The sequence below is a fragment of the Schistocerca piceifrons genome, chromosome 5, assembly GCF_021461385.2.
Source record: "Schistocerca piceifrons isolate TAMUIC-IGC-003096 chromosome 5, iqSchPice1.1, whole genome shotgun sequence".
Taxonomy (NCBI): Eukaryota; Metazoa; Arthropoda; class Insecta; order Orthoptera; family Acrididae; genus Schistocerca; species Schistocerca piceifrons.
Window position 1 is genome coordinate 419,543,222 of NC_060142.1, and position 21,928 is coordinate 419,565,149.

Here is a 21,928-nt window from a genome sequence, read left to right on the forward strand (position 1 = left end):
GCGCGGGGTAGCCGCTAGGTCTGCGGCTCTTCGTCACGGTCCGCGCTGCTTCCCCCGTCGGAGGTTCGAGTCCTCCCTCAGGCATAGGTGTGTGTGTTGTCCCTAGCTTAAGTTAGTTTAAGTTAGATTAAGTAGTGGGTAAGCCGGCCGCAATGGTCGAGCGGTTCCAGGCACTTCAGTCCGGAACCGCACTGCTGCTGCGGTCGCAGGTTCGAATCCTGCCTCGAGCATGGATGTGTGTGATGTGTTTAGGTTAGTTAGGTTTAAGTAGTTCTTAGTCTAGGGGACTGATGACTTCAGATGTTAAGTCCCATAGTGCTTAGAGCCATTAGAACCATTTTAAGTAGTGGGTAAGCTTAGGGACCGATGACCTCAGCTGTTTGGTCCCATAAGACCTTCCCACAAATTTCATTAAAAAAAGTCTATAAGAACAGCAACAGCGTATTTTTTTCTATGTTATTAACAGTGGTTAGTACCTTATTTAGGGTGTCATGATTTTTCCGCCCTGAAACCGAATTAGTGAGGACTAAGGCCAAGTAGCTTCCTGTGCGTTTGCGATCAATCGCACAGAACTCGTTCCAGGACCTTGGTCAAGGAGTTAATTAAGCATATAGGTCTAAACTTTTTTTTTCCAGACCACAGGTACCCCGTCCTAGCCGTAACGCTTCTTTGAGTAGATCCGTCAGGTGTGGAACAATCTATGGAACAAAAATTTTCAGTGTCTCTGAGTGGATACCATCTGCCCCAGGGACTTTTTTGTTCTTTAGTTTGGCAATTGCAAGCGCGAGCTCCTCGCAGGCAAAGGTAATAATGACGGCACCATTTTGATAGCAAGAGTTCATCAAGGTTCGTAGTCCAGCATAAATCTGTTCCTCCGATTGGTGCTCGTTATCGGGGAGGAGTGAATTCCGCTGGACTTCCCCATCCCTCTGTTATGGTACCTTATTTCGGCTCAGGGTTGCTAAGAATAGTGGCGTCTTCAGACACTTCGCTTGTATTTTGAACGGTTTCCTCCAAAACGTTGGTTTGGACTTGTTTCTGCACGTGTGAGTCCCCATTTTCTTCTGGTGTTTTTTGTAATTCTCGTTTGTAGCGTCGTTTTGTTTCCCTCAACTGTATGAGTCTGACATCTCTGTCCCTTGTTGTTGTCGCTCTTTGATAGCATTTCAGTTTGTTTTTTGCTTCTTTGTGCAGTCCTGTTAGTCTTCTCGTCCATGGTATGTTTAGCTTTCGTCCTGTGTCAGCGGTCGGATTTGTGCCTTTTGTGCTTTTTGTAGTAAGTCAGTCAAAATATGTACTTTATAATCCACTGACCCTCAACTGCACTTAGGGGGAAGGCGTCAACCACGTGTCTTAGTTTAGCCCAGTCCGCCTTGTGATAACAACAATCTCTGATGTCCGTCCTATGTAGGTGCGTATATTTGTGTATCTATGTTCATGGTTACAGCGTTGTGGTCGCTGTGAGTAGCGCCATCCATGATCTCCCACCTTGTTATATGTGGAAATGCATTTGAATTTGCAATTGTTACGTCAATCCTGCTGCTGGCTCCCGATCACGCTGTGTATGTCGGTGGCTGATTCGGACTGTTGACGATGTATATGTTGCGTTCAGTTAGCGCCTCATAGAGTTGGTGCCCTCGGTCCTTTGTTGTACCAGAATGCCATATAGTCGACCTAGCTTTTATCTCTGCAGCCATTAGTAAGATTTTGTTAGTGGAATATTCAAAAACGTCTCTGATGTAACTGAGATATGGCTCAATGTCATGCAAGTACTGCGCGTGTAACGACGCAAAAATCCACTTCTTCCCTTCGTCTACTACTTGCACTGCTGCCAGGTACTCGGTACAGAGATAAGCTGTCAGTGTAACTGTAAAGCTCCGATTTGTGACAACGATCGCAGCCTCCGCAGTGGATGTACCTGTTACGAAGATTTGTTTGTGGTCAAAACCTACTATGTAGTTTGCCGCTCCTGGTGTAGGGTTGCTGCAAGCACACCACGTCCGCGTGTACTTCATCCACTAGTTTCTATAGCTCCATACTAACTAGTGCCTGTTTGTTTGCATTCGGTTGTAAGAGTTCCATGGATGTCGGGCATATACAGAACTTTTAGATCCCTCTTCATTGTAATCGAAGTACAGGGTGTCCCAAAAAGAATGACCCGATTTTAAATAGAATTATTTATTAGGAAGAAGGGTTTAACACCTACAAATTGCATACTAAATTACTTGGAAAAGACAGAAGTTTATAAAAATCCATCATAAATGTTCAATATGTCCTTCACTGGCTGCACGGACGACATGTGGCCGATAGCCGAGTTCATCCCCAACTGAGTGTAAGCTGTCACTGAAGCAACAGCAGCAGATATTCTGGTTTTTCGCCCATCAGTGTCACGAGGTAAGGGAGGAACGTGAACACATTGTTTAACATATCTCCAAAGGAAGAAATCACATGGTGTTAAGTCACGGGACCTAGGAGGCCAAGAGTGTAAATCCTGGTCTCGCGGTCCTGTATGCCCTATACAACGTCGAGGCACGTTGGCATTGAGGAAACTGCGCACGTTGTTGTGACAGTGCGGTGGTGCTCCATCTTGCCGATAGATGAAATTGTCAGAGTCAAGTTGTGGGAATAACCAGTTCTGTAGCATTGCAAGATATGATTGTCCTGTTACGGTTTATGCCTCAAAAAAATAGGGTCCATAAACCTTGCTTTGCGAAACAGCACAAAAAAACATTCACTTTTGGTGGATCACATTCGTGTTCAGTTGTTTCATGAGAATTTTCGAGCTCCATATACGCACATTATGACGGTGAACCTTACCGCTAATATGGAATGTTGCCTCATCGCTGAATATCAACCGTGACATAAAAGTGTCATTTTCCATGTCCTCTAGAATAGCATTGCTAAAGTCCACTCGCTTCACTTTGTCAGTCTCTCGAAGAGCTTGTGCCAGTTGTAATCGGTATGGTTTGAGGGGTAAACGACGCCGTAACACACGCCACACTGTCACGCGCGGTAACGCAAGTTCTCGACTAGCACGACGCATAGACTCGCGGGGGCTCCGCTCAAATGCTCGTCGGATTTGTTCCACTCTTTGCTCAGGAACGCGTGGCCGACCAGGACTTTTGCCTTTACAGAGGCACCCTGTTCCTTCAAATTGTTTATACCACCGTCTAATATTCTTTGGTGATGGTGGTTTAACACGAAATCGAATATGAAACGCCCGCTGAACTGCGGTCACTGATTGAGTACGGCTAAATTCAGTAACACAGTACACCTTCTGTTGCACGGACGCCATATTGCGCGAGACTGGCTGCACGCTCCAGGTCAACGCTCGTAGCGACATCTAGCAAATTTTTTCTGAAACTCTAGACCATACCCATTACATCTAGTGCTGTTTCAGGTACCTAGTGACATTTGTCTCAATATTATTACAAATTAAAATCGGGTCATTCTTTTTGCGACACCCTGTATTACTCGTCCGTGGGCCCTCGCAAGGTCTTTGTATACATTTTCTAGAATGAGCTTTTCGTCCCTTCTTGTGCATGTCTTGTGTAGTAGTACAGTCAATTGTTTAATGTCTGTCGATATATTAGCTCATTTCAGCAAAAGTTTCGCCGGCAGCCAGCCAGCCCTCCAGCAGCAGCAGCGGCAGCAGCGGCCCCGTCCGCGGCAGCAGCAACAGCAACAGCAGCAGCAGCAGCAGCATTCCTGCCACCCGTCGTCGGGTCAGCGCCAGCGCCAGCAGCGTCGGACTCTGGTCTTCGTCCGTCTTCGTCTTCATCCGTCTTCGTCTTCATCCGTCTTCGTCTGTCCCAAGTTTTTGTCCTTTCTTTTTCGTTCTGTGCGTTTTTGTTTCTCCCTGTCGTCATGTCAGCCCCCATCACCACTACCACCACTACCATCACAGCCATAGTCTATACTTCCCCCTCCGCCGCCACCACCACCATAACGTGGTGTGCCCAGTCACACCCCCCTCTTTCCATCCCGCCTCTTATCACTCTCCCTTCGCCCTCGCTCTTTGTCGCCCCTTCTCCAGCTTCTTCCTCCCGCTCCTCTCCCTCTGATCCTTTCCCCCCACTCCCCCAGCCTGTCACTGCAGCTCCAGCTAGAGTGGTGGCCCGTTGGGCCACTGCCCATGCCCAACTCTCCCCATCGCCTTCGCCTTGACCGCCGCCACCGTCGCCGTCGCCATCTCAGGCGCCGGCTGCTGCGTCCACGCCGGGACCTGTCCCTTCCCACCACCTCCCTATAGCTCCCGTCTCTCATATCACCACCCACCCTCCTGCCGTCGTTAAACGCCCTTTTGGCGCCACCACCTCCTCCGCTCCCAAAAAGGCCCCGCCCCATCCTTCTTCCCCTCCCCCCCCCAGGGTGCCATGGATGTCTCCCTGCCTGGCCCTGCTCCCTCCTCCTCCTCCTCCTCCTCCCCCCCTCTTTATACAAATACCTCCTCTCCCGTCCTGATCCTTCCCTTCTTGAGGTCCAGAATCTCTCCCTCCTCCTCCGCCAACACTTCCCTGGTGCCCCCACCTCTCTCCTCACTCCTAGACGGGATTCCGTTCTCATCTCCTCCCCCAGCCCAACCCTCCGTACTGACATCCTCTCCCACCTCCCTATCACCCGTTTTGGCCCAACGCCTCCCTCGCCCCTGCTCCTTCTCCATCTCCTACCCGCCAACCCCAACCCACGCGTCGCCTGCCGACCCTCACTGCTGTGATCACTCAGCTCAGTCCGTCGATCACGGAGGAGGAGGTATTGGCGGAGCTCAAGGTGCATCCCACGCTGGAAGTGCAGGCGGTCCGCCGTATTTTCAACTCGGCCGGCCCCACCCACCTTATGCGGGTTTTCTCCGAGGATGCCCCCTCCATTGACCATCTCCTGAAGGAGGGTGCCCTCCTCTTCAACCAGCGCTACAAGGTCGACCCCTCCTGTTCCCCTCCTCAATCCCTGCGCTGCCTGAGGTGTCTGCGCTATAACGCACACCCAACAGCCAAGTGCCGCGAGGCCCTCACCTGCCCACATTGTAGGCAAGCGCACTTCCTCCGGCAGTACCCTAACCTTCAATCCCCTCCCTCCTGCAATACCTGCAATCTCCCCCATCCCACCTACTCCCAAAAGTGTAAAGCCCAACCCCCTCCGACCACTCCTGAACTCACTATCCCTGTCCGTCATCTGGACACCCCCACCCCTCCTGGCAATTCCCTTTGCCTGCCCGCTACCACTGAGGACATCATCTGATTCCTCACCATCATCCTTGAAGATGTTCATCCTTTTCAGCGCCCCCACACCCTCCAACAGATTTCCCTTGCCGCCCGCTCCATTTTCCAACTCAAAATGTACGCCACCTACTCCAACAACCAGGCCCATTTCACCTTCTCCCGTCTTGACACCCTCGTCTAAATCCCTATCATGGCGCGACAGCACCTCTTCCTGCACAACCTTGCCACCCACCACATGGATGCCTTCCTCCTCAATGAAACCTTCCTCCAACCCCACCACACCATCCACATTTCGCCCTACCTCCTTCACCTCTCCGATAATCCCCTCCCGATTGTGCGTGGCGGAGTTGCCATTGGTCACCACCGCCAGATCCCCGTTCGACTCCAACCTCTCCTTCCCAACCCCACCGAACACCTGATCCTCAGTCTCTTCTTCCCCGGCCTTACTGTTACCTGCGCCACCATCTATATACGCCCTAATGCCCCTATTCCCTTCGACTTCCTCTCCCACATTGACCGTACCTTCTCCTCCTACGTGATCGCCGCCGACCTCAACATCCATAGTCGTTCCACCACCCAGTTACGGCGGTGGCATCAGTTCCTCTCCTCCCTTCAAGGCGACCTCATCCCCATCCCCCAGCACACCCGTCCTGAATCCAACTCCACTCCCAATGTTATCCTCTCCTCCCCCAACCTCCTTGGCCGCATAATGGTGGATGTCCTGGAGCCTATTGGTAGCGACCATCTCCCTGTCCTCCTCACCATTTCAGACGGTCGTCGCCCCTGCCCCGACCCTTGTAATGACCCTCCCCCTAAGTATGTCCATGACTATTCCCGTGCCAACTGGAATGCCTACCGGGATACCCTCTCCACCCAGGTCGATAGCCGCCCCTTCACCTACCACCACCCTGACGATGTCACCCATACCGCCTTCTTTCTCCAGCAGACCTTGTCTGAGGCCGTGGAGGCCCACGTCCCTACTGTCGCCATCCACCCCCACCATCCCACCTTACCTCCACAGGCCGTCCTCCTCCTCTGTGAATCCCGCCGTCTCTACCGTGCCTTCCTCCACGCGCGTGACCCGGACACACTACGATGCCACCGGCAACTCCAGCGACACATTCGTACTTTGCTCGCAGCTAAGAAACGCCGGGACTGGCGACAGACATGCACCCGTTTAAATGCTATCCTACCTATCAACTCGTCCAAGTTCTGGTCAGCCTTCCGTCGCCTTACCGGAACTAAACCCTCCCCCTACTATCCTCTTCTCCATGATGATTACCCTTTCCCTGACACCCTTAGTAAGGCCAATCACTTTGCCTCCTACCTGTCCAATGTATTTTCCATCCCCGATGATCCCCAGTTCAATTACTCCCTCTTCCCGGATGTCTGCGATCGAACTGACACCTCTGTCTCTCCCCTCGCTCCTGGTTTCCAGTACTTGGACAACATTGCACACACGGAACTCAATGCCCCTATCACTACACAGGATCTCATTGCTACACGCCGCACAAAACGCAACACTGCTCCTGGTCACGATCGTGTCACCTACTGTCACCTTCGTGAAGCTCCTGTCTGTTTCCTCTCCACCCTGGCCAGGCTCTACAATGTAGTCCTGTCCACCGGTTACTACCCCGACCTGTGGAAAACCTCCCGTATCCTCATGTTCCTTAAACCTGGCAAACCGCCGTCCGCCGTCTCCTCCTACCATCCCATCAGCCTTACCACGGTCTTCAGCAAGGTCCTGGAATCTATCCTTACCCGACGCATCCACCGGCATCTCCGCCAGCACCGCCTCCTTCCCATTACCCAGTGTGGCTTTCGGCCAGCCACTTCTGACGACATTCTCCTTCACCTCAGTCATCTCCTTTCCGACCAGCTTAATTCCCATCACTCCGCAATCTTCCTCTCCGTGGACCTCGAACGAGCGTATGGCATTCCAGTCTCCTCTTCAAGCACCAAACCTTCGCCCTTCCCATTAACTACGTCCATCTGATCGGCTCCCTTCTCTCCCGCCGTCCTTCCTATGTCACCATCCATACCACAGATTCCTACACCTTTTTCCCCTCCGCCGGTGTGCCCCAAGGCTCCATCCTCTCCCCCCTTCTGTACCTTTTGTACATGGCGGACATGCCGCCGCTGTCACCCCCCGTCCACCTTCTCCAGTTTGCCAATGACACCGCCTTCCTTGCCCTTGCCCCCACCCTGCAGCGCTCCCAACACCTTCTCCAATCCCATCTTGACCGGTTCACCACTTGGTGCAACCAGTGGTTGCTCAAGGTCAATTCCTCCAAAACTCAGGCGATCATTGTAGGCAAAACCACCCCTTCCTTCCGCCTCCTTGATTTCAATCTCACCGTCTAGGCCGTCCTATCGACCTCACTCACACCCTTAAGTACCTTGGCGTCACCCTCGACCATCGACTCTCCTGGACCCCCATCTCCAGACAATCCAAGCCAAAGCACACTCCCGACTCCGTCTCCTTAAGCTCATTTCCGGCCGTAGGTGGGGTCTGGACCCCTCCACCATCCTCCACACCTATAAATCCTTCATCCGCCCTATCCTTTGTTATGCCCATCTGGCCTGGATCTCCACTCCCCCTACCTTTTATAATTCCCTACAGACCCTTGAACGCCATGCTCTCCGCCTCGCCTATCACATCCGTCTCCCCCACGTGGATCCTGTATGATCTCATCCCCTTCCCCCACCTCCTCCTTTTCCTTGAAAGGATACGGATCCTGTACACCTCCCGCAAACTCGATCCTCCTCATCCGCTTGTCTCACCCATCCTCTCTCACCTCCGCCCGCTGCCGCGCCTGTATTCCCACGTCCCACCCGGTCTCCATCTCTTCACCCTCCTTACCCTCTCCCAAGGTGGCTTCCGCCAGCTCCCTCTCCCTGGTTATGTCATCCTCCCCTCCATCTACCCCTCCTTTCAACTTTGATTCTCCCCCCCCCCCCCACTTCCTGTGTCCTTTCCTTTAGGCACCCTCCCTCCCTTCTCTTTCCTTTTCCCCCCATCCCCCTTCCTCCATCCCTCGTCCCCTGGGCTTCCCCTCCCCCTTCCTCAATTCCCCCTATCTCTTCTGCCCATGGCATCTCTGCTCTCCCCTCTCCCTCTTCCTCCACCCCTCCTCCTCTCTTGGCAGGTCCCTGGACTCGCACACACTCCGTGGACTTTCGCGCGCCGGAGATCATCGCCATCAGTGTCTCGTGTGTGTCGTCGTGTTTAGTGTTTAGTGTTCACCGTCGCACTCCATCGTTCACCTGTTCCATCGCCATCTTCAGTGTTTGTGCGTCGTATCAACAGTTTGCAGTGTGGATTATCGTCGAGTGTGAACGGCTCCGTGTTTGTCTTTATGTGTCTACTGTTTTATTACCCACCGTTCTGTAACTTGTGTGTCTGCTCACTGTTTTTTCTCATTGTGTATTCTATGGCTGAAGAGCAGCGTAGAGTGCTGCTGACAGCCTGCCTGTTGTACAGGTTTTAAGATAACAATAAAGAAAAAAAGAAGCAAAAGTTTGTCTTTGTGCACGGTCGTCGGAAAGCAGATTGTGGCACCTTTTGAGTTGCCACTTCCAGTCATAAGACTTAGTGCTGTTTGAAAGACGTCTCTGTTTTGCAGCTTCGAAAGGCTAGAGCGTGATCTCTGAAAGAACTACGAAAGTGTACAGTGCTGGTGCTGAAACAGATGTTGCGGAACACACCATTCGGCTCACATGGTTAAAATGGGTCTCGGCAGCAGACGTCCCGTATGTGTTCCGATGTTGACGCAATAACATCCTCAGTTACGATTGCAGTGGACACTTGATAATCGAGATCTAAGCGTGATCTGTGGAAAAGAATCACCTGGTCGGACGAGGAATAGTGATGTAAACGCAGTACAGAGCATAAAACAAAGATGAAATTACACTCTAGAGAGAAGCAAGAGAGGCCATAAAATCGAGATTTACTGTGATGCCATATCCTGTAACGATGTCAGACAAAATTTCACTTGTCTTTAAGTAAATTAACGTCGGCATTAGCTTTCACCCTAAGAGTGTCGTAAACGGAACAATCGACACAGAGCTTATTAAAGCTACGTCATTTTCTGGTTACGGGGTAAACAAGGTGTCCCAGGAGGAACGATCCATTCGAAGTAAAAAAGTCTAGTAAACATGGGCTCTACAATGCATACATCAAGAGCTACAAGAACTTCATCTTTGACGATATGGAACAAATATCTTCTACTGCTTGCTCTTTACTTTCCATATTCTGAGAGATTGTAGTATGGATCAAAGGCAGTAAAGTGCATATCTTAAGAGCTAAGAGAACTTGTTCATCCCCTCTACTGTGAATTATATCCCTTCCACTGAACAAGTGCTCATAGCACTTAAGGTATGCATTTTAGAGCCCCTGTTAGTAGACAACTTTTTCGTCTTTTGCTCCATACTACCTCCTCCCCAGATTTGGAAAGCAAAGAGGTTGCTTCGAATGATCGTTCATGTCACATCCTTGAATATTGACCATTCCGAGTGGGACACCCTGTACACAGTGGAATGCGAGACGTGCCCAAAGTGCTACCATAGTCAGACGGGGTGAGCATTTACTACCTAGCTTAAAGAACATACAAGATTAAGCGATTTCAGAACGTCGACTTTTGCAGCCATTTTGAAAGATACTGCACTCCAAGTATCAGATACGGAAAAGTCTGTTACGATCTGCATGGAATAAAGAAAGATAAGATGATGAATGTTTTTGGAGCTTATAGAGATTTAGCATCAGATGAAGAAGCAGTCAGACACTTTTAAACGATTAAATAGAATTAATGAATAAACTGTTCTTAGATAATTTTAATTATTTTTTAAAGACATAGACACTGCACAGTAGTGTTAAGTTCGTAAATTCAGCACTGTGCAAACACATGTAACCTTAGATAAACTGTTAGTTAATTTAAATCGCAAGTAACCTAAGTTCACACACCTTATAAATTATTTTCTCCAATTGTTTCAGGAAAGGTGTTACACTGCTTTTTATTTAATATCGCAGCATTTGCATTTAACACTTATGGATGACTATATTTTTAGCACTATTTTTTTTCTTTATTGTCATTTCATTCCTCCAAACGGAGGCAGGTTGGCAGCAGTGATGTAGCCGCTCTTCATCCTACAGTTTGTGAAACGAAAGTTCTATTAAAACGTAGGAGTATGGGAAAAAGATTATGTTATTAGAAACAGGGTGATGTTGATGCTACGAAGTTGACTATATTTTTAGCAATATTTTTTTATATTGTCATTTCAGTCCCCCAAACAGAGGCAGCTTGGCAGCAGGGATGTAGCCACTCTAGCTTTTCGGAGCCAGAAGGTTGTGGTAGTTGATGTTGGTATTTCTTCCTTGACTACATTCCACAGACAACGGTAGTTGGGAAAAGATCATGGTGGAGAATAGACGGAGGATGATGAGAGGGAGCTGTAGATCTGGAGGAGAGGCTCTCAGGTGTGGTTTCTGAGGGCTGTGGTGACGGAAATGATCTATCTATATTATTGTTTGAGGATGAGTACTGTGGGGTCAGATATGCTACACTAGATTGAGTGACAGTGTTTAGTCGGAAAAATAGAAAGCGACAGTTGTTTTGAGAGGATGTTGCAGTCGCTTTTAAATGGGACACAAATTGAGCAGCCAGGGAGACTTAAAGGAGGATTTGTGGACGCTCAGGTTGGTGGATATTCTGAAGAATAGTGGTCGTTTAGAGCTGATGTCTTCAGTGGTGGGAGCGGGACATAGAGATTTCTTTGGGTGAAGAAGTATGTCAATAGGGCAGATTGGAACGGTAAGTTCATCTTTTATTGGGAAGGATTTATCTTAACACTTATACAACTGATGGTAGTGGGATGTGATTGGTTACAGATGTTACAGGGGAGCGGGTACTGAAGGCTAAAACAGTGTTCGAACAGGTAGTTACCTTTGTAGTTCGGGTATGTGAGTCGAGTTTTGTGATCAGGAGTTTAATAATCATTGTGGGCGAGTCATCTGTGGCAACCGTAGGCCTGAGGTGGGTATAGGGAGGGATCTACATTGTGTTTTCACTGACAGAGGTAGAATCCATTCTGAAAGAGATAACCTGTGGTTGATAAGTCTTTAGAGATCACATAATAAGGAACGTGGGACTAGAGGAATTTTGGAAGTGGGATTGGAATTTCTTTGCAACACGTCGTCTGTCGCTGTTGCAATGGCATCAGAGATACGGCGACTTAACACACGAATATTGTCCACTTTGGACGGATTACCATAAGAAGAAATCCAGCTTCGTAATGTCGGGGGCACGTTGTCGCCAGGCAATGGGTCCTACGCGTCCGATCAAGAGATTGGGAAATTTCGTATCCATGAACTTGCGAACAATCTCGTATCTGATGTAAGTAGGCTACTTAGGTTTTTATGTTGGTAACGCCATGTAGCGCTCTGTATGAAAATCACTGACTGTGCTGTGTGAAGGCTGTGGTTGGTTTGCATTGTTGGAGTAATATTCGCCATTGTAGTGTTGGGCAGTTGGCTGTTAACAGCGCGTAGCGTTGCGCAGTTGGAGGTGAGCCGCCAGCAGTGGTGGATGTGGGGAGAGAAATGGCGGAGTTTTGAGAGCGGATGATCTGGACGTGTGTCCATCAGAGACAGTAAATTTGTAAGACTGGATGTCATGAGCTGCTATATATATTATGACTTTTGAATACTATTAAGGTAAATACATTGTTTGTTCTCCATCAAAATCTTTCATTTTCTAACTATGCCTATCAGTAGTTAGTGCCTTCAGTAGTTTGAATCTTTTATTTAGCTGGTAGTAGTGGCGCTCGCTGTATTGCAGTAGTTCGAGTAACGAAGATTTTTGTGAGGTAAGTGATTTGTGAAAGGTATAGGTTAATGTTAGTCAGGGCCATTCATTTGTAGGGATTTTTGAAAGTCAGATTGCGTTGCGCTAAAAATATTGTGTGTCAGTTTAGTGTTGATCAGAATAGGCAAAGAGCGAAATGTCTGAGTACGTTCAGTTCTGCTCAGCTGTTTGAAAATCAAATAATGTAAGAGGTTTATCTGCATAGTAATTCATTAAGTTTTCTAAGGGGACGTTTCACTGAGAGTACACGAACTGCTCCAACATATCCACATACATTGAGCCTCCCACTGCGTTTTCTTCAAAGAAGAACCATCCAACAATCCTGTCGTGCATTAGCTCACCAGACGTTCAGTTCATGGCTATCACCAATCTGTTCAATGACAGTATGCGGATGTTACGAGAGACAAATCCGAACATTATGCAGATTAAACGTTTCAGATAAGTGAAAGGTTGGCCAATCTGAGAACAAACATGTTTCCAGGAAGCTCGTATGCATGTCAGTTCAAATGGTTCAAATGGCCCTGAGCACTATGCGACTTAACTTCTGAGGTCATCAGTCGCCTAGAACTTAGAACTATTTAAACCTAACTAACCTAAGGACATCACATACATCCATGCCGGAGGCAGGATTCGAACCTTCGACCGAAGTGGTCGCCCGATTCCAGACTGTAGCGCCTAGAGCCGCACGGCCACTCCGGCCGGCGCATGTCAGTACGCTGCAGCATATCCGTAACAAATTGCAGACGTTATGGTTTGTCGTTCTACATCAGCTGTTGCAGAATTTGCACTTTGTAAGCATACTACAAAAGACGCTGGTGTAGTACAGAATGCAATGTTTCTCGGGATACATTCTGTTACCTAGATGATCGCCAAATTGGGCTACTGTGAAACACTTGTCTGATGTTCTCCACTGGTTCTTCATAAATTCTACGACGTGCAGCGCTACAATGTTTCAGAATACTTCCAGTTGCCAGAAAATTACGATACCATTCTTAATTGCTTTCACCTCAGTTGCATCACATCTACACAACCTACGTTAATTTCTATGCTCAGTAAACAGTGGTTTTGTTCCTGCGAACCATACTACTGCTGGCGCTTGCTGCTGTGGAGTTGCAGTTTCCACTTCATGCATTCATGCTGCACTCTGGCGACAATACTCGGCACTTCTGATGCTGGAATATAAATTCTTTGAGATGCTCTATCCTGTGATGCAATTTCGTTACCACAAGTACTGTAGTTTTTTTTTTCCTTTTTGGGATGTCTGAAAAGGACATCATGTAGGTAAAAAGCCTTCCCTTCGTTCGTTCTTAGAAAAAGGTTTTAAAAAAGATTTCAGTTTGTTATTAACCAACGTAACAGTATTGGTTAAAAACTGTCTTGGTTGCAAATTTTAGGTTTTTTTTTATAATTTTTCAACGACGCGTGGTGCATTATGCTTACTACCTGAGCCCCCATCTTACTCTGTTACTCGCTACCGTGAACGGGAAAGCGTTATGCAGATCTTGGTGCCTCTCGCGTCCATCTAGAAAAGATAACCTGAAGATGCCTAAATAAGGCGAAACGCGCCGTTGAAAAATAAAAAACCAAAATTGCAACCAAGACTGTTTTTAACCAGTGCTGTTATGCACTGGTTTGCTGTATGCCACATATGGATTGGAAGAATAACGCAACATAGAAAATACAGAAAAATCTATCTCTAACACTACAAATCCGATCTTCGGTAGCAGCACTCAGCACACCTGTAAAACTTTTATTGACAAATATCACATCTAGTGGACACATGGTAGGAATTATGTACACGGATGTCACCTCTTCGATAGCAATTACTACAGCAGGTAGTATCTCTACAAGATACTGAGTTAATTGTAGTAAGGCTCACGGTTTGAAATAACATTCTCCTATTAGTGAAGGGCTACGTTATTTTATATGCAAATGATGTAGACTCCTGAACTTTTTACATACGTTGAATATGTAAACACATATGGACATGGGTACAGCGTCCTCTCAAGAGGAACGATGCGCTGACGCACTTAGTAGTGAGGTAGAAAGATAATTTTTCAAAACAATTTAGTTTTATAAAAAAAATTGTGAGTACAGAACATATCGATACGCATACGATAGCATGCGCTACCTGTATGTTCCAAATCGGTGCCCATAAAAACATGATTTTTCGGGGCTCATGTCTCCGGTTCTATTGGTAATAGAATGGTAGGATCAAGTGTTTTGGACACTACTAGGGCTGGGGACTATTTGCTTGTATACTCAAAAGAAGAATCTGTTTACTGCAACTGTGAGGGTCAAAGTTTGAATATTACACACTTCTTTCACCTTAGGCAAATGGAGCAAATCGGTTAGTAATTTTTGTATTACATGTGGTCTACGGTACGTCTTAAGGGTTTTATGTTGTAACCATTTCATTCTTGGGTGGTTCCTAAGAAAACCCGAAAAGAGCAATTTTCACCATTTTTTCGTAGTCAACAGCGAATATCTAAATAACTAACAGCAGCAAATACCTCAAAAGTTGACGGTATTTTCTCTAGTCATTTATCTAGAAGCGCCATCTTTCTCTTTGCAAAAATCTCTATGCTACATCTTTGTTTATGGGTACCAAACCCGAGCCGCGGATTCCAAGACCGTTATTCATAGTAAATGGCTGAAATTTTGACGAGCCCGTTCTCGAACATCCTCGAAAACATTCTTGACATGTATATCCGTTTCCGGGACACACAGTGGTTGTCGTACGTGCAATGTAAAACAAGCACGTAAAATCCGGAGTGATGCGAAATGTAGATAATAAATAACAGCAGCAAATTGCTCAAATTCCAATGGTATATTCTCTAGGCATTTACCTAGATGTATCACCCTCCAGTTTTAGCAAATCTTTACCCGTCAGTAAGAAATACCTCATAAATCTGGTTTTTGTGTGCCAAAACCGAGCCGCGGATTCCCAGATAGCTACGCTCAGCAATGGTTGTTATTATTACGATATGTTCCTAAGATCCAGATCTCGAACAATCGTGAAAATGTTCTTCCTATCTTTATCCGTTTCTGAGATACAGAGTTTCAGACTTACCCTACCTCCACACATAAAAGGCAATTTGAGCCGAAAACGTAGTTTATAAAGTGACGTAGCTTGGATAAATATGCTGCAAAACGTCTCTGTTATTGTCAAAGCGTCCTGGGAACCCTATTTGGTACTAAGGAAGCACATGCAGATTTTTTCTGCATGTAAATGCCGATTTGAAGAGTAAAATTATTCTTGCGTTATTTCAATTTCACACAAGTAAACTACTAAAATTATTCTGAACCATGAGGTTCTTTTCACATGAGTGACATGCCCTGCCGAAAAGAAGGGAACCGACGGAAAAAAAATGTTTCTGTCAGAGCACAGAAAAGATGAATATGCTCCTGTTTAAAGGAAGCCGACTAAAATTTCGGGTACTAGCTACCTGATTCTACCTTCTCCAGCATCTTTAAAAATGTTCCCAAACATTTTGGTTCGCAAACATATTCTCGTGCTTTTGTGGTGAGAGAGGAGACAGTGGGAGTGGGAAAGAGGCGGAGAGGTAGTAAACGCTGGAAAATAGTAAAGATTTGTTGTGATCTACGATCTACAAGGAGCAAAGGAGGCAATGGCAATATAAGAGAAAGAGAGGTATGCAATGGCAGTGGAACACAGTTTACAGTGACAGAACAGTGCTAGGAAAATGGTGTAGACATCGCCACTAGGAGATGAATAAAGAGTAGGAGAAACTGGAAACGTATGTGATCCAGTGATATTGAGGGACGGAGACTATGAAAATGACATTAAAGAAGAGAGATATAGTGACAACGAGAAGAGACAGCAGCAGTGGGAGGGAATGACGGACATAGTAGCAGTAAGAGGGAGACATGACAGCGAGAGGGAGTAGTATACAGTAGTAAGACAGAAGAAGCAGACTGTGGCTGTGAGATAGGAGACAGTGACAGAGAGACACAAGGAGATAGCCATAGTGAATTGGGCCAATTGAGTGAGAGTGTTGAAGCGGAAGTGGATGGGTATGACCGACGATGGACTATTGCATGTGAGCGAGTTACACTTAGGGCAGCTTGTGGGAGTGACAGGTAAGCTGTATGTTAAAAAGAGCGCGAATATTATCGTACATCAAACTTTTGGAAAAATGTTTAAAGATGCTGAAGAAGGTAGACTGGGCAACTGATATCCAACTTTTCAATCAGAGTATTTTAAACCGGAGCAATTTGTCTTTTTTGTGCTCCTACAGAAGCATTTTTCCGCTGGTTCACCAAGTTAAAATGGTCTTTCAGCAGTTTATCTTATTGCAGGCACCACTTGATAGTGGCATAATAAGCCTAAATCGCAGTCATGATGAAAGGAAACATATAATAACAGTCCAGATGGATGGACTTGTCCTTCGTAAATCTTTGTTACTATCCTTATATTTTAGAAACTTCCCGACACCAAGTTCTTTTGTAGAGTCTAGCTTACATTCTGCTCAGGCTGCTGCTTGTTTTCCAATCATCCAAATGCTTACGTAATCTGTCATTCTTTAAAATTAAAAATTTCTGACAAACTAAATCTATTTATTAAACTGTCTCTATTATTGAAACAGTTCCTCCTACCAGAATGTTTGTACTGAAATTGACCACTTCGAGGCAGGAAAAGTTTTGGTGGATAGTTTATGTAAATGCTTTTGATATTTCTGAGTAATTAATATGTGTCCTAGGCGGTATAATTCTTTTAAAAAGCGTAATTTACAGCAAATACATTGTTTTTGTTACGATTATTTATATACAGGATTGCGCTTAGAGTTACAATGGGTTTCGTGGCACAGTTTGTATCATGGAGTTTGGAATGTAAATACGAGGGTTGGAACTTACATAGTGGCAACTACTTATTCACAACCGATACAAAAGAGTTTCATGTTTGCACCTGTTACTGGCCTTCAAAGTTGTCATCAGCGTTATGTGGATCCCGTTACCAGTGATGTGGAAGGCGTAGTATACTGTTAGCAGAGCCTGTTCTGTTGATGATGCGAATGGAGCGGTCTACTGCCTGTCGAATCTCTGGAACAGTTCGGAAGCGAATGCCACGAAGCGGTTCCTTCATCTTCAGACCCAATCAAAATCACAAGGATTTAAGTCCGGGGAATATGCTGGATGGTACAGTATTTTCCAGTCCCATCGACCGAATAGAGCAGCCACGGCTTGCGCTGTATGCGCCCGCTCATAGCCTGTCGTGCTATTATGAGCATGTCATTACGTTTGTGTGTTTTAAGTATGGTTACCTTATCTTTTCACTAATTAAATGTGATGTTCTTGAAGATTTTACGACGTAGGGATATAAATCTATGACCGTAAAGCTAATGCAGCACCGTTGATCACTGGGGTCGAATTATAAGTCCAAAAAGATAGACAGATATTTTTGTTTAAGAAGTGCGAACAATAACTACAAAGTGCCTCAGCAGTCAGCAGCAAATGAGGAGGAGAATGTAGAGTACCTTACTCACAAATTAAAACGTATTGAAGCCAACGAGCTACATGAATTGCCGCCGTGGAAGATAATGAGAGCTTGGAAGGACTAAGCATGCTCTGCAAACAATATAAAAAAGTTACTGCTAAATCAGAGAGATCAGTATAGCAGTTTCAAACAAAGCTGAATGCCTGCTGACGATGAAATGCCGAGAGTAAATCCAACGTGAAAAGTAAAATAAAATCGTATGGCATCAATGAATGAGAGACCACGAAAGGCTGTGTGCGTGAGCGTATCTGTCAAGTGTAGGTGACTGTAATGTGTTTGTGTGTGTGTGTGTGTGTGTGTGTGTGTGTGTGTGTGTGTGTGTCTGTGTGTGTCTGTGTGTGTGCGTCTGTGTGTGTGTGTCTGTGTATGTGTAGTGTGGTAAGTGTAGGTGACTGTAATGTGTGTGTGTGTGTGTGTGTGTCTGTGTATGTGTAGTGTAGTCTAGTGTAATGCCCTTTAGATGTTTTCTTCCCGCTGTTAGCCAGATTTCTTCTTGCTGTTCCATTGTCACACCCATCTAGGAAAAATAATTTACAGCCTTCACCCTGTCTCTCACAGAGATGCAATTGAGAAATTCACCAAATAGACAGCTTTTAAATTACCACACACATTACAAAATAATTCGTCCGTTGGAATTTTGTGGTACATTTAACAGTTGTCTACGTGGTAAATTCGTCGAGTCCACTTCTCTGAGAGATAACGTCAAGGCTGCAAAATATTTCTCCTATATGGGGTGACACCGCAGCACTAAAACCAAGAAACCATCTAAAAGTCTTGCGGTCATGTCATGTAAATTGGATTTTACTGACATTAAATTTGTTGTTCTGATGGAACAACTGTCTGCAGTATCGCGATAGCTCTCGGTTCTTCTGTGATGTAAATGACCAACTTTAGGTTAGTAGGATTGCAGCTTTGTCACTCCTGAAGTTTCATTCCATTAGATTATACCTACATGTCGTTTATTAAAATACTTTCCTTATAGTCCATACTTATTTTTCTTAGGATTTCGAACGTCTTTTAGCTGTCTCATGGAAAATCTAACTTCTTGACTGTTGAATGTGTCGCATACTCTTCCTGCCGCCACTTCAGTAATATGATAGGACGATACTCGGTATTGATCACCTCCTGGAGGAAACTGCGAGAAGTTGCGCCATAAAGACTAGCTCTTAGACGATTTTCGTTTCATGTTAATACACATACCGTGGCGGCTTCGGATATTATTTATCAAAACATGTAAAGATTTGTTCTACAACATGACAAGAGGCACATGGGAGTACTACCGATCTAACTTAAAAGATAAGATGCATTTGTCGGTGACTGACTTGTGTTGCCTTTAAAGTGGGAACTGTAAGATCCTTTGATGAAAAAACTCCTTTGCGGGTTAGTATCTGTAGGGTAACGTCATACAAATGTCATTACCCTGCTATGTGGATTATTGTGTTACATTTCAGGTGAGTGAGAAACGTATTTATGGACTTGAAATAGTATTGGGGTATGAGCATGACAGCTATAAATAGCTGACGGAATGTGCGTCTGGTTAGACATGACCATGCTGATCATTACCTATAGGGTGACAATATAGGTGAGTGTGAATTAGAAATAACATGCTTCGTCAGAGCAAAGTCTGGAAACAACTCTGCGTGTCCTACTACATCGTATCATAGAGCTTGTCAGGAACCAGTTTTGCGTCCTGCTTGCGCTGCATCTGCTATTCTCCCTAAATTACGTGACCCAGCAACTGTGTGTGTTGCCATAATATTAGATACGGTATCTCCACATGCTTTAAGTAGATTTGTGACGTTTGGCTCCTTTTTTACCCTCATTCAAGTATTGTAGTTCTGATATCACACATTATTAACTGAACAGATGAAATGACAGTTGCAGGATCAAGTGTGTATCTGTTGATGTGAAACTCCAGGAAAGCGGTTGACCATAGTCTACTGTCATAACATACCATATTCTATTAGTTAAATGTCCCTCTTGTAAAGACATAGAGTGTTCCGAATAGCATGGTTGAGGATGCTTCAAAATACTTCTGTGCGCTGTTCAAAAGGATTTGAGTGTTGCATATCACACCCAAAGATTACTTTCAGCTTTATGTAAGCTTTATCCACTTAAAATTTAATTCTACTGGTGTATATGACAACCCTTCACACGTCTATAATGTATGTTCGTCTTCCAGAGACAGAAGTCTCCATCAGCCACTTTCAATAGTGTGGGACGTCTTTGCCTTCTGACATCATGCATCGCAGTTCGTATTTCCAAGAGACATGTAAAACTCCATGGACATGTGCTTCAGATAAGCATGTCTTCTTCGATCGCAAACCTGTGGCACCTATCTCCTGTTATGTAATATACTATAAGGCAAGAGTTTCAACAATAAAAAGAATTATTAGATTAGATTAAATCATATTAATACTAGTTCCATGGATCATGAATACGATATTTCGTAATGATGTGGAATGAGTCAAAATTTTCCAATACATGACATAATTAAGCTAATTTAACAGCATAATTAAGTTAGTATAACAACTTTTTTATTTTTTGTTTTTTTTAATTTTTTAAATAATTTTTTGTTTTTTTTTCTTTTTTCTTAATTTATATCTAAAAATTTCTCTATGGAGTAGAAGGAGTTGTCATTCAGAAATTCTTTTAATTTCTTCTTAAATACTTGTTGGTTATCTGTCAGACTTTTGATACTATTTGGTAAGTGACCAAAGGCTTTAGTGCCAGTATAATTCACCCCTTTCTGTGCCAAAGTTAGATTTAATCTTGAATAGTGAAGATCATCCTTTCTCCTAGTATTGTAGTTATGCACACTGCTATTACTTTTGAATTGGGTTTGGTTGTTAATAACAAATTTCGTAAGAGAGTATATATACTGAGAAGCCACTGTGAATATCCCTAGATCCTTAAATAAATGTCTGCAGGATGATCTTGGGTGGACTCCAGCTATTATTATGATTACACGCTTTTGTGAAATAAATACTTTATTCCTGAGTGATGAATTACCCCAAAATATGATGCCATATGCAAGCAATGAGTGAAAATAGGCGTAGTAAGCTAATTTACTAAGATGTTTATCACCAAAATTTGCAATGACCCTTATTGCATAAGTAACTGAACTCAAACGTTTCAGCAGATCATCAATGTGTTTCTTCCAATTTAATCTCTCATCAATGGACACGGCTAAAAATTTTGAATATTCTACCTTAGCTATATGCTTCTGATTAAGGTCTATATTTATTAATGGCGTCATACCATTTATTGTACTGAACTGTATGTGCTGTTTCTTATCAAAATTCAGTGAGAGTCCGTTTACAAGGAACCACTTATCTGTCACGTCTATATCAATTTGCAACCCAGAAGTATCAGACTCTCACAATTCTTCTGGCAAGCTACAAAGGCGAAGAATAGGTGTAGTTCAGCACTGGAAGACAATTTTTGGAACTCTCCAAGCACATTCTCAGAGATTTACAGTGTCTTGCTTCGAGTTCCGCCAGTCAATGTTTTCTTTTTTCATAATTTCTGTTACTTTCCGTTGCCAGTCAAACAACCCTGTGTGCAGGCACACCACCATTCTCGTATCGACAATGTTGCCAACTCAGTTACTGTTCCTGAAGCGTGTGTAAGTTTCACTTTTTAAAACATTTTTAGCTCGGAAAAAGAACGCTCAGCCTCTGCAACTATCACACGTTGACCATACGTCGATATGAGGTCTGCCAGATGTCGTACAGAACAGCTGCGATTAAGTTCTTACGAAAACCACTCTAGCGTATGCGTCTGCAACCTATTCCATTGCCTAAAATCAGGTGTATTGTTATAAATAAATGCTTTCAATCATTGGATAACTAAAACATCATTCTAAGTTTAGATGAAGGCTATTTCAGCCTTCTTCGTTGTTGTTATTCATTTGTCAGCGAATGCGCGTTTATTCTAGATATTCAGTTGGAAAGTCATTACTGTCTGATGTCAAGTCTTAAGGTACTGTACGAGTGATTATTTTTAGTACATTATATAGCTTAACAATGCTATCCGATTCATTTACGATTTTTATTACCTAACTTTAGTTTCTCATTCGCAAGAAGAACGTCAGCAAATATATTTAAGTGCGTAGGTGATGCGACGTATATGCGAGCCCAATGCTTTGAGTAAAGAGTCTTTAGCGTTACCTTCGAAGTTCTCGCGGACCAAGTTTTAAATAATTATGCTATAGGTACGTGTTATGTTACCCATTCTGTCGGCCATGTCTGACAGAACACACATCACAGACAACAGGTTGAGAATTTGGGCCGGATAGAAAGCGTGTCCAGATGACTGAGACGTTT